Source organism: Pleurodeles waltl, unplaced genomic scaffold (genome assembly GCF_031143425.1).
Source record: "Pleurodeles waltl isolate 20211129_DDA unplaced genomic scaffold, aPleWal1.hap1.20221129 scaffold_91, whole genome shotgun sequence".
Classification (NCBI taxonomy): Eukaryota; Metazoa; Chordata; class Amphibia; order Caudata; family Salamandridae; genus Pleurodeles; species Pleurodeles waltl.
This window is the reverse complement of record NW_027150403.1, coordinates 83,928-96,771: the sequence shown is the minus strand read 5'-3', so window position 1 is coordinate 96,771 and position 12,844 is coordinate 83,928. Positions and strand designations below refer to the sequence as shown.

Here is a 12,844-nt window from a genome sequence, read left to right as displayed (position 1 = left end):
ATGTTCCAACGAGAAGTGCTGCTCCAACACAAAAAAGCAGTTAGAAAGAAATCCCGCACTCCTTCATCATGCCGAACTGCCTCGACACCAGTAGAAAGCATGCAATGCATTCCACCATGGCATCTTACAAGAGTGGAAAGCAGAAATACTCCTGTTTAAAAACAGATCGAACCTATGAAGGCACGGGCTCGTCCGGGATTTGAACAAGGGACCTCTCACACCCAAAGCGAGAATCATACCCCTAGACCAACGAGCCTGCTGCTGCAAAAGCCTTTCAAACATCTTCTGAAGTGTCTTTGTGAAAAAGCAGGGCCACTTGGAGACTCTCCTTCTAAGCGTGCCATAGCAATTGATGTTTTGTGCCAAGGGTTTTTTTTTTGCCTCTAGCAAGGCAAGAGGTAGTCAAGAAGCCCTATGCTAGCAAGCTGAACTGTGGCGCTGATGAGAAAAAGCAGACCCTTTCTGGTAGTTGTACGCCTCCGCAGGACCTGGGCCCTTAGACTTCCAGACCAGAAGCACTGAAGGGCCTGCCATCTCTTGCGCCTGAGCCAGAGGAGCATGCCTCTTGTATTCAAGCACACTTGCTCGCTCAGTGCTTGATCAGGCTCGATCAGGCGAGATTTATATGAGTGCCTCACAGGCCTGAAACACTCACCTGGGAGACGCGGGGTGGCTGAATTCCCAGAATGGCCTTCGATAGGAAAATCACCTCCTTTCCTCCCGACTCATTTCAGAATTGGGTGAAAATCGCAAGACAGTGTTCAGGGGTGCATGGGTACTGCCTACTCCCAGCTGCCTCTCTGTCTTCTTCATGTTAATTTCAAGTCACAAGGAGGGACCATTGCCATTCTGCTCCGCCCACCTAACCAGGAAACCCAGGTTGAGCTTGTCTGCCTGTTGTTGTTGCAGGGGCAGTGCCTTCTCTGCCCAAAAGTGGCAGGAGAGCCTCACTTCAAACAATGGAATCAACTGCTTAAGTAGAAACCAGCATGGTAGTTACAGTGATAAGGTGCAGCTCTAACAGAAGGCGTGACTGAGATGCCCCTTCCAGAAATACATGGAATGCTGATTGAGGGCCCAGCCGGAGGGTTGGTGGATTTCTTTTCATATGCTACAGCAGCTTGCAAAGATAGTGTTGTGGGGAGCTGGCTGTGCAAGCAGAGGAAGATTTAAGGGCAGAAAATAGACCTATCAGAAGTGCGATTTGAACCCACAACTACATGAGCAAACCAGGATGCTTAGCTTAACTGAAGATCAAGCTCTCTTGAGGCTGCCGCCTTAGACCACTCGGCCATCCTGACAGCTGAGTCTGTGTTTAGGTCTGACTCCTCAGTCTGCACTTGTCGATGCTGCCGCTTGCAATGTTCCTATCAAGGTGACAGGTTTAAAGGCCCCACAATATAACATGGCCAAGAAAAAAAAAAGTAAAAAACAGAATAAGAAACCAGGCACATGCACGACTACGCAAAGATGCAGATAACTTTTTACCGGCCTGCAATAGTAATACAAGTTTTACACAGGTCACAAGTTTTTAAAGGCCATCCCTGAGTGAGACTAAGCTTTTAGGGAGGAAACACAAAAGCAGACACTGCCCATTGTTTCTGCCCAGTCTCGAACCGGGGACCTTTCGCGTGTTAGGCGAACGTGATAACCACTACACTACAGAAACAAGCATGAGGGCTTGACTGAAGGAGCAAAATTCCCCTCATATGTTTGCCCGATTGCCTCTATACTTGATCAGCAGTTGCTCGCAAAGCGAGGAGTAAGTGTGAAAATTGCAGCGTTGTCAGCCAGCAAGCGTACACTCAGATGTACTGAAAAGTCACAGCTGCGGGTAGAGACAAATATCTGATGCCTAAATGCCTGAAACCAGAGCCTGTGAAAGCATCACACAGAGCACACTGAAAGCAAGCAGGAAGGAAGCCAAGGCATGGTGATCCTTTTTTTCTCCTGAGGCTAAAAATATTTTGCACAACAATGCTTTGAGTGGAATGAGGAATCTTCAAGCTTTGTGTATTTTGAGTAAAATTTGTGTGTTTTCTGCTAAAAAGGGTGTGTTGGGGATTTGGACCCGGACACCAACGAGCGAGGGCACAGAAGCACCACTGCTCAGACCCTGCTCCTAGGGTTGAGGGCAGAGAGTGGGCGAATACATCGCAAGGCAAGAAAATGCACATGGTTCTCTCTTCTGCAATATGACTAGAGTCATTTCCATGGTCGTCATCGAACATGACATAAAACGCCTCTATCCTTTAGACCTTTTGGCCCATAATTACAAGAGGATGACTGAGTGAGACGCTCTGCCAAATTTGGCAGCCTCGCACTCAGTCATTTTCAAAATGCAGGGAAGCGCCGTATTTAGTAGAATACAGCGCACCCCTGTGCTTCCCTCTGCGCCAGCTCTAAATTAGCTGCCGAGCACCAACGCAGCCATCCTTGCGCCATGGTACAAGGATGGCTGCGTGGAGGGGGAAATTGTTTTTGTTCAGGAAGGCACACCTTCCTGCACAACAGAAATCTTCAGTGGCGATATGTTCGTGCAGCACACATAGAAAGAGCAAAAATGAGGAGAAATGAAAACATTTCTGCTCGTTTCTCCACTATAACGACACCCATTGTATGGCGCTTGGATTTTGGCGCTGCCACAGATTTACAAAAACTCGTAAAACTGGAGCAGCATCAAAATGCTATGGTGTTGCAGTGGCCCACCCAGAGCAACGCCCATTGCACGCCCCTTCCAGGGAAAGGGCTGCGTGTGAAGGGGCCGTATTTACAAGGTGGTGTTAAGCCACAAAACGTGGTTGAACGGCGTCTTGTAAATACGGCACAGTACATAGTGCCACCGGGGCGTCACTAAAGATGATGTGCCGGTGGCGATAGGGCCTTGTAAGTCTGGCCCTTTCTTTGCTCAAGGTGTATGTTCTTGGTGAAGGTAGGAAAGCCATTTTCGCTCTCATACCTTCCTTCCTTGGCTGGCTTGACCACAGTAGGCCCAGGCTTCAATGGAAAGGTCAAAAAGGGAGCAACTGACTGCCGTAAGGTGTATCGTCTTCTCTTGGTGAGTTGAGACCGATGCCCTTGGAGCGTAGTACCTCACGATGGTGAGGGATAGACACAGCCTCTTTAATTTCAATTTACCTGTCAGGTGAGGTGGTAAATGCAAATAATGTGATAAATCACAGCAACTTGCTGTTTCTGCCTGGCCTCGAACCAGGGACCTTTCGCGTGTAAGGCGAACGTGATAACCACTACACTATAGAAACAGACATGCCTGCTTACTTGCTTCATGTGGCTATGCATTGGACTGGAACCACTGCACTGGAAACAGACACACCTGCTTTCTTTATGTGGCTATGCTTTGGACTGGAATGCAAGGACTAAGGAACAATATTCATGACGCTCAAAGCTGAGCCTTTCTGACAGGATCTCTTCCTTTGGAAGAAAGGAACTGGGATCACTTTCATTCCAAGAGGTGATTTCAAAACCAGCCCTGCAATTACTTTGGAGAAGCACTGTGCATTTCATGTTCCAACGAGAAGTGCTGCTCCAACACAAAAAAGCAGTTAGAAAGAAATCCCGCACTCCTTCATCATGCCGAACTGCCTCGACACCAGTAGAAAGCATGCAATGCATTCCACCATGGCATCTTACAAGAGTGGAAAGCAGAAATACTCCTGTTTAAAAACAGATCGAACCTATGAAGGCACGCGGGACCTCTCACACCCAAAGCGAGAATCATACCCCTAGACCAACGAGCCTGCTGCTGCAAAAGCCTTTCAAACATCTTCTGAAGTGTCTTTGTGAAAAAGCAGGGCCACTTGGAGACTCTCCTTCTAAGCGTGCCATAGCAATTGATGTTTTGTGCCAAGGGTTTTTTTTTTGCCTCTAGCAAGGCAAGAGGTAGTCAAGAAGCCCTATGCTAGCAAGCTGAACTGTGGCGCTGATGAGAAAAGCAGACCCTTTCTGGTAGTTGTACGCCTCCGCAGGACCTGGGCCCTTAGACTTCCAGACCAGAAGCACTGAAGGGCCTGCCATCTCTTGCGCCTGAGCCAGAGGAGCATGCCTCTTGTATTCAAGCACACTTGCTCGCTCAGTGCTTGATCAGGCTCGATCAGGCGAGATTTATATGAGTGCCTCACAGGCCTGAAACACTCACCTGGGAGACGCGGGGTGGCTGAATTCCCAGAATGGCCTTCGATAGGAAAATCACCTCCTTTCCTCCCGACTCATTTCAGAATTGGGTGAAAATCGCAAGACAGTGTTCAGGGGTGCATGGGTACTGCCTACTCCCAGCTGCCTCTCTGTCTTCTTCATGTTAATTTCAAGTCACAAGGAGGGACCATTGCCATTCTGCTCCGCCCACCTAACCAGGAAACCCAGGTTGAGCTTGTCTGCCTGTTGTTGTTGCAGGGGCAGTGCCTTCTCTGCCCAAAAGTGGCAGGAGAGCCTCACTTCAAACAATGGAATCAACTGCTTAAGTAGAAACCAGCATGGTAGTTACAGTGATAAGGTGCAGCTCTAACAGAAGGCGTGACTGAGATGCCCCTTCCAGAAATACATGGAATGCTGATTGAGGGCCCAGCCGGAGGGTTGGTGGATTTCTTTTCATATGCTACAGCAGCTTGCAAAGATAGTGTTGTGGGGAGCTGGCTGTGCAAGCAGAGGAAGATTTAAGGGCAGAAAATAGACCTATCAGAAGTGCGATTTGAACCCACAACTACATGAGCAAACCAGGATGCTTAGCTTAACTGAAGATCAAGCTCTCTTGAGGCTGCCGCCTTAGACCACTCGGCCATCCTGACAGCTGAGTCTGTGTTTAGGTCTGACTCCTCAGTCTGCACTTGTCGATGCTGCCGCTTGCAATGTTCCTATCAAGGTGACAGGTTTAAAGGCCCCACAAAATAAAATATTGGCCAAGATAAAAAAAAGTAAAAAACAGAATAAGAAACCAGGCACATGCACGACTACGCAAAGATGCAGATAACTTTTTACCGGCCTGCAATAGTAATACAAGTTTTACACAGGTCACAAGTTTTTAAAGGCCATCCCTGAGTGAGACTAAGCTTTTAGGGAGCAAACACAAAAGCAGACACTGCCCATTGTTTCTGCCCGGTCTCGAACCGGGGACCTTTCGCGTGTTAGGCGAACGTGATAACCACTACACTACAGAAACAAGCATGAGGGCTTGACTGAAGGAGCAAAATTCCCCTCATATGTTTGCCCGATTGCCTCTATACTTGATCAGAAGTTGCTCGCAAAGCGAGGAGTAAGTGTGAAAATTGCAGCGTTGTCAGCCAGCAAGCGTACACTCAGATGTACTGAAAAGTCACAGCTGCGGGTAGAGACAAATATCTGATGCCTAAATGCCTGAAACCAGAGCCTGTGAAAGCATCACACAGAGCACACTGAAAGCAAGCAGGAAGGAAGCCAAGGCATGGTGATCCTTTTTTTCTCCTGAGGCTAAAAATATTTTGCACAACAATGCTTTGAGTGGAATGAGGAATCTTCAAGCTTTGTGTATTTTGAGTAAAATTTGTGTGTTTTCTGCTAAAAAGGGTGTGTTGGGGATTTGGACCCGGACACCAACGAGCGAGGGCACAGAAGCACCACTGCTCAGACCCTGCTCCTAGGGTTGAGGGCAGAGAGTGGGCGAATACATCGCAAGGCAAGAAAATGCACATGGTTCTCTCTTCTGCAATATGACTAGAGTCATTTCCATGGTCGTCATCGAACATGACATAAAACGCCTCTATCCTTTAGACCTTTTGGCCCATAATTACAAGAGGATGACTGAGTGAGACGCTCTGCCAAATTTGGCAGCCTCGCACTCAGTCATTTTCAAAATGCAGGGAAGCGCCGTATTTAGTAGAATACAGCGCACCCCTGTGCTTCCCTCTGCGCCAGCTCTAAATTAGCTGCCGAGCACCAACGCAGCCATCCTTGCGCCATGGTACAAGGATGGCTGCGTGGAGGGGGAAATTGTTTTTGTTCAGGAAGGCACACCTTCCTGCACAACAGAAATCTTCAGTGGCGATATGTTCGTGCAGCACACATAGAAAGAGCAAAAATGAGGAGAAATGAAAACATTTCTGCTCGTTTCTCCACTATAACGACACCCATTGTATGGCGCTTGGATTTTGGCGCTGCCACAGATTTACAAAAACTCGTAAAACTGGAGCAGCATCAAAATGCTATGGTGTTGCAGTGGCCCACCCAGAGCAACGCCCATTGCACGCCCCTTCCAGGGAAAGGGCTGCGTGTGAAGGGGCCGTATTTACAAGGTGGTGTTAAGCAACAAAACGTGGTTGAACGGCGTCTTGTAAATACGGCACAGTACATAGTGCCACCGGGGCGTCACTAAAGATGATGTGCCGGTGGCGATAGGGCCTTGTAAGTCTGGCCCTTTCTTTGCTCAAGGTGTATGTTCTTGGTGAAGGTAGGAAAGCCATTTTCGCTCTCATACCTTCCTTCCTTGGCTGGCTTGACCACAGTAGGCCCAGGCTTCAATGGAAAGGTCAAAAAGGGAGCAACTGACTGCCGTAAGGTGTATCGTCTTCTCTTGGTGAGTTGAGACCGATGCCCTTGGAGCGTAGTACCTCACGATGGTGAGGGATAGACACAGCCTCTTTAATTTCAATTTACCTGTCAGGTGAGGTGGTAAATGCAAATAATGTGATAAATCACAGCAACTTGCTGTTTCTGCCTGGCCTCGAACCAGGGACCTTTCGCGTGTAAGGCGAACGTGATAACCACTACACTATAGAAACAGACATGCCTGCTTACTTGCTTCATGTGGCTATGCATTGGACTGGAACCACTGCACTGGAAACAGACACACCTGCTTTCTTTATGTGGCTATGCTTTGGACTGGAATGCAAGGACTAAGGGACAATATTCATGACGCTCAAAGCTGAGCCTTTCTGACAGGATCTCTTCCTTTGGAAGAAAGGAACTGGGATCACTTTCATTCCAAGAGGTGATTTCAAAACCAGCCCTGCAATTACTTTGGAGAAGCACTGTGCATTTCATGTTCCAACGAGAAGTGCTGCTCCAACACAAAAAAGCAGTTAGAAAGAAATCCCGCACTCCTTCATCATGCCGAACTGCCTCGACACCAGTAGAAAGCATGCAATGCATTCCACCATGGCATCTTACAAGAGTGGAAAGCAGAAATACTCCTGTTTAAAAACAGATCGAACCTATGAAGGCACGCGGGACCTCTCACACCCAAAGCGAGAATCATACCCCTAGACCAACGAGCCTGCTGCTGCAAAAGCCTTTCAAACATCTTCTGAAGTGTCTTTGTGAAAAAGCAGGGCCACTTGGAGACTCTCCTTCTAAGCGTGCCATAGCAATTGATGTTTTGTGCCAAGGGTTTTTTTTTTGCCTCTAGCAAGGCAAGAGGTAGTCAAGAAGCCCTATGCTAGCAAGCTGAACTGTGGCGCTGATGAGAAAAGCAGACCCTTTCTGGTAGTTGTACGCCTCCGCAGGACCTGGGCCCTTAGACTTCCTGACCAGAAGCACTGAAGGGCCTGCCATCTCTTGCGCCTGAGCCAGAGGAGCATGCCTCTTGTATTCAAGCACACTTGCTCGCTCAGTGCTTGATCAGGCTCGATCAGGCGAGATTTATATGAGTGCCTCACAGGCCTGAAACACTCACCTGGGAGACGCGGGGTGGCTGAATTCCCAGAATGGCCTTCGATAGGAAAATCACCTCCTTTCCTCCCGACTCATTTCAGAATTGGGTGAAAATCGCAAGACAGTGTTCAGGGGTGCATGGGTACTGCCTACTCCCAGCTGCCTCTCTGTCTTCTTCATGTTAATTTCAAGTCACAAGGAGGGACCATTGCCATTCTGCTCCGCCCACCTAACCAGGAAACCCAGGTTGAGCTTGTCTGCCTGTTGTTGTTGCAGGGGCAGTGCCTTCTCTGCCCAAAAGTGGCAGGAGAGCCTCACTTCAAACAATGGAATCAACTGCTTAAGTAGAAACCAGCATGGTAGTTACAGTGATAAGGTGCAGCTCTAACAGAAGGCGTGACTGAGATGCCCCTTCCAGAAATACATGGAATGCTGATTGAGGGCCCAGCCGGAGGGTTGGTGGATTTCTTTTCATATGCTACAGCAGCTTGCAAAGATAGTGTTGTGGGGAGCTGGCTGTGCAAGCAGAGGAAGATTTAAGGGCAGAAAATAGACCTATCAGAAGTGCGATTTGAACCCACAACTACATGAGCAAACCAGGATGCTTAGCTTAACTGAAGATCAAGCTCTCTTGAGGCTGCCGCCTTAGACCACTCGGCCATCCTGACAGCTGAGTCTGTGTTTAGGTCTGACTCCTCAGTCTGCACTTGTCGATGCTGCCGCTTGCAATGTTCCTATCAAGGTGACAGGTTTAAAGGCCCCACAATATAACATGGCCAAGAAAAAAAAAAGTAAAAAACAGAATAAGAAACCAGGCACATGCACGACTACGCAAAGATGCAGATAACTTTTTACCGGCCTGCAATAGTAATACAAGTTTTACACAGGTCACAAGTTTTTAAAGGCCATCCCTGAGTGAGACTAAGCTTTTAGGGAGCAAACACAAAAGCAGACACTGCCCATTGTTTCTGCCCGGTCTCGAACCGGGGACCTTTCGCGTGTTAGGCGAACGTGATAACCACTACACTACAGAAACAAGCATGAGGGCTTGACTGAAGGAGCAAAATTCCCCTCATATGTTTGCCCGATTGCCTCTATACTTGATCAGCAGTTGCTCGCAAAGCGAGGAGTAAGTGTGAAAATTGCAGCGTTGTCAGCCAGCAAGCGTACACTCAGATGTACTGAAAAGTCACAGCTGCGGGTAGAGACAAATATCTGATGCCTAAATGCCTGAAACCAGAGCCTGTGAAAGCATCACACAGAGCACACTGAAAGCAAGCAGGAAGGAAGCCAAGGCATGGTGATCCTTTTTTTCTCCTGAGGCTAAAAATATTTTGCACAACAATGCTTTGAGTGGAATGAGGAATCTTCAAGCTTTGTGTATTTTGAGTAAAATTTGTGTGTTTTCTGCTAAAAAGGGTGTGTTGGGGATTTGGACCCGGACACCAACGAGCGAGGGCACAGAAGCACCACTGCTCAGACCCTGCTCCTAGGGTTGAGGGCAGAGAGTGGGCGAATACATCGCAAGGCAAGAAAATGCACATGGTTCTCTCTTCTGCAATATGACTAGAGTCATTTCCATGGTCGTCATCGAACATGACATAAAACGCCTCTATCCTTTAGACCTTTTGGCCCATAATTACAAGAGGATGACTGAGTGAGACGCTCTGCCAAATTTGGCAGCCTCGCACTCAGTCATTTTCAAAATGCAGGGAAGCGCCGTATTTAGTAGAATACAGCGCACCCCTGTGCTTCCCTCTGCGCCAGCTCTAAATTAGCTGCCGAGCACCAACGCAGCCATCCTTGCGCCATGGTACAAGGATGGCTGCGTGGAGGGGGAAATTGTTTTTGTTCAGGAAGGCACACCTTCCTGCACAACAGAAATCTTCAGTGGCGATATGTTCGTGCAGCACACATAGAAAGAGCAAAAATGAGGAGAAATGAAAACATTTCTGCTCGTTTCTCCACTATAACGACACCCATTGTATGGCGCTTGGATTTTGGCGCTGCCACAGATTTACAAAAACTCGTAAAACTGGAGCAGCATCAAAATGCTATGGTGTTGCAGTAGCCCACCCAGAGCAACGCCCATTGCACGCCCCTTCCAGGGAAAGGGCTGCGTGTGAAGGGGCCGTATTTACAAGGTGGTGTTAAGCCACAAAACGTGGTTGAACGGCGTCTTGTAAATACGGCACAGTACATAGTGCCACCGGGGCGTCACTAAAGATGATGTGCCGGTGGCGATAGGGCCTTGTAAGTCTGGCCCTTTCTTTGCTCAAGGTGTATGTTCTTGGTGAAGGTAGGAAAGCCATTTTCGCTCTCATACCTTCCTTCCTTGGCTGGCTTGACCACAGTAGGCCCAGGCTTCAATGGAAAGGTCAAAAAGGGAGCAACTGACTGCCGTAAGGTGTATCGTCTTCTCTTGGTGAGTTGAGACCGATGCCCTTGGAGCGTAGTACCTCACGATGGTGAGGGATAGACACAGCCTCTTTAATTTCAATTTACCTGTCAGGTGAGGTGGTAAATGCAAATAATGTGATAAATCACAGCAACTTGCTGTTTCTGCCTGGCCTCGAACCAGGGACCTTTCGCGTGTAAGGCGAACGTGATAACCACTACACTATAGAAACAGACATGCCTGCTTACTTGCTTCATGTGGCTATGCATTGGACTGGAACCACTGCACTGGAAACAGACACACCTGCTTTCTTTATGTGGCTATGCTTTGGACTGGAATGCAAGGACTAAGGGACAATATTCATGACGCTCAAAGCTGAGCCTTTCTGACAGGATCTCTTCCTTTGGAAGAAAGGAACTGGGATCACTTTCATTCCAAGAGGTGATTTCAAAACCAGCCCTGCAATTACTTTGGAGAAGCACTGTGCATTTCATGTTCCAACGAGAAGTGCTGCTCCAACACAAAAAAGCAGTTAGAAAGAAATCCCGCACTCCTTCATCATGCCGAACTGCCTCGACACCAGTAGAAAGCATGCAATGCATTCCACCATGGCATCTTACAAGAGTGGAAAGCAGAAATACTCCTGTTTAAAAACAGATCGAACCTATGAAGGCACGCGGGACCTCTCACACCCAAAGCGAGAATCATACCCCTAGACCAACGAGCCTGCTGCTGCAAAAGCCTTTCAAACATCTTCTGAAGTGTCTTTGTGAAAAAGCAGGGCCACTTGGAGACTCTCCTTCTAAGCGTGCCATAGCAATTGATGTTTTGTGCCAAGGGTTTTTTTTTTGCCTCTAGCAAGGCAAGAGGTAGTCAAGAAGCCCTATGCTAGCAAGCTGAACTGTGGCGCTGATGAGAAAAGCAGACCCTTTCTGGTAGTTGTACGCCTCCGCAGGACCTGGGCCCTTAGACTTCCTGACCAGAAGCACTGAAGGGCCTGCCATCTCTTGCGCCTGAGCCAGAGGAGCATGCCTCTTGTATTCAAGCACACTTGCTCGCTCAGTGCTTGATCAGGCTCGATCAGGCGAGATTTATATGAGTGCCTCACAGGCCTGAAACACTCACCTGGGAGACGCGGGGTGGCTGAATTCCCAGAATGGCCTTCGATAGGAAAATCACCTCCTTTCCTCCCGACTCATTTCAGAATTGGGTGAAAATCGCAAGACAGTGTTCAGGGGTGCATGGGTACTGCCTACTCCCAGCTGCCTCTCTGTCTTCTTCATGTTAATTTCAAGTCACAAGGAGGGACCATTGCCATTCTGCTCCGCCCACCTAACCAGGAAACCCAGGTTGAGCTTGTCTGCCTGTTGTTGTTGCAGGGGCAGTGCCTTCTCTGCCCAAAAGTGGCAGGAGAGCCTCACTTCAAACAATGGAATCAACTGCTTAAGTAGAAACCAGCATGGTAGTTACAGTGATAAGGTGCAGCTCTAACAGAAGGCGTGACTGAGATGCCCCTTCCAGAAATACATGGAATGCTGATTGAGGGCCCAGCCGGAGGGTTGGTGGATTTCTTTTCATATGCTACAGCAGCTTGCAAAGATAGTGTTGTGGGGAGCTGGCTGTGCAAGCAGAGGAAGATTTAAGGGCAGAAAATAGACCTATCAGAAGTGCGATTTGAACCCACAACTACATGAGCAAACCAGGATGCTTAGCTTAACTGAAGATCAAGCTCTCTTGAGGCTGCCGCCTTAGACCACTCGGCCATCCTGACAGCTGAGTCTGTGTTTAGGTCTGACTCCTCAGTCTGCACTTGTCGATGCTGCCGCTTGCAATGTTCCTATCAAGGTGACAGGTTTAAAGGCCCCACAATATAACATGGCCAAGAAAAAAAAAAGTAAAAAACAGAATAAGAAACCAGGCACATGCACGACTACGCAAAGATGCAGATAACTTTTTACCGGCCTGCAATAGTAATACAAGTTTTACACAGGTCACAAGTTTTTAAAGGCCATCCCTGAGTGAGACTAAGCTTTTAGGGAGCAAACACAAAAGCAGACACTGCCCATTGTTTCTGCCCGGTCTCGAACCGGGGACCTTTCGCGTGTTAGGCGAACGTGATAACCACTACACTACAGAAACAAGCATGAGGGCTTGACTGAAGGAGCAAAATTCCCCTCATATGTTTGCCCGATTGCCTCTATACTTGATCAGCAGTTGCTCGCAAAGCGAGGAGTAAGTGTGAAAATTGCAGCGTTGTCAGCCAGCAAGCGTACACTCAGATGTACTGAAAAGTCACAGCTGCGGGTAGAGACAAATATCTGATGCCTAAATGCCTGAAACCAGAGCCTGTGAAAGCATCACACAGAGCACACTGAAAGCAAGCAGGAAGGAAGCCAAGGCATGGTGATCCTTTTTTTCTCCTGAGGCTAAAAATATTTTGCACAACAATGCTTTGAGTGGAATGAGGAATCTTCAAGCTTTGTGTATTTTGAGTAAAATTTGTGTGTTTTCTGCTAAAAAGGGTGTGTTGGGGATTTGGACCCGGACACCAACGAGCGAGGGCACAGAAGCACCACTGCTCAGACCCTGCTCCTAGGGTTGAGGGCAGAGAGTGGGCGAATACATCGCAAGGCAAGAAAATGCACATGGTTCTCTCTTCTGCAATATGACTAGAGTCATTTCCATGGTCGTCATCGAACATGACATAAAACGCCTCTATCCTTTAGACCTTTTGGCCCATAATTACAAGAGGATGACTGAGTGAGACGCTCTGCCAAATTTGGCAGCCTCGCACTCAGTCATTTTCAA

At 48.1% G+C, this 12,844-nt stretch overlaps 7 non-coding genes across 7 annotated transcripts; all 7 read right to left on the bottom strand.

Moving 5' to 3' along the window:
• Nucleotides 1–1,596: 1,596 nt before the first annotated feature.
• On the bottom strand, nt 1,597–1,669 carry TRNAV-AAC (transfer RNA valine (anticodon AAC)). Its single transcript has one exon. It is a non-coding gene; the product is annotated as a tRNA-Val (tRNA).
• A 1,521-nt stretch (nt 1,670–3,190) lies between these two features.
• TRNAV-UAC (transfer RNA valine (anticodon UAC)) lies at nt 3,191–3,263 on the bottom strand. The gene has a single exon. It is a non-coding gene; the product is annotated as a tRNA-Val (tRNA).
• Nucleotides 3,264–5,100: 1,837 nt separating this feature from the next.
• On the bottom strand, nt 5,101–5,173 carry TRNAV-AAC (transfer RNA valine (anticodon AAC)). The gene has a single exon. It is a non-coding gene; the product is annotated as a tRNA-Val (tRNA).
• A 1,521-nt stretch (nt 5,174–6,694) lies between these two features.
• On the bottom strand, nt 6,695–6,767 carry TRNAV-UAC (transfer RNA valine (anticodon UAC)). The gene has a single exon. It is a non-coding gene; the product is annotated as a tRNA-Val (tRNA).
• Nucleotides 6,768–8,601: 1,834 nt separating this feature from the next.
• TRNAV-AAC (transfer RNA valine (anticodon AAC)) lies at nt 8,602–8,674 on the bottom strand. The gene has a single exon. It is a non-coding gene; the product is annotated as a tRNA-Val (tRNA).
• Nucleotides 8,675–10,195: 1,521 nt separating this feature from the next.
• TRNAV-UAC (transfer RNA valine (anticodon UAC)) lies at nt 10,196–10,268 on the bottom strand. The gene has a single exon. It is a non-coding gene; the product is annotated as a tRNA-Val (tRNA).
• Nucleotides 10,269–12,102: 1,834 nt separating this feature from the next.
• Nucleotides 12,103–12,175, bottom strand: TRNAV-AAC (transfer RNA valine (anticodon AAC)). The gene has a single exon. It is a non-coding gene; the product is annotated as a tRNA-Val (tRNA).
• Nucleotides 12,176–12,844: the final 669 nt, after the last annotated feature.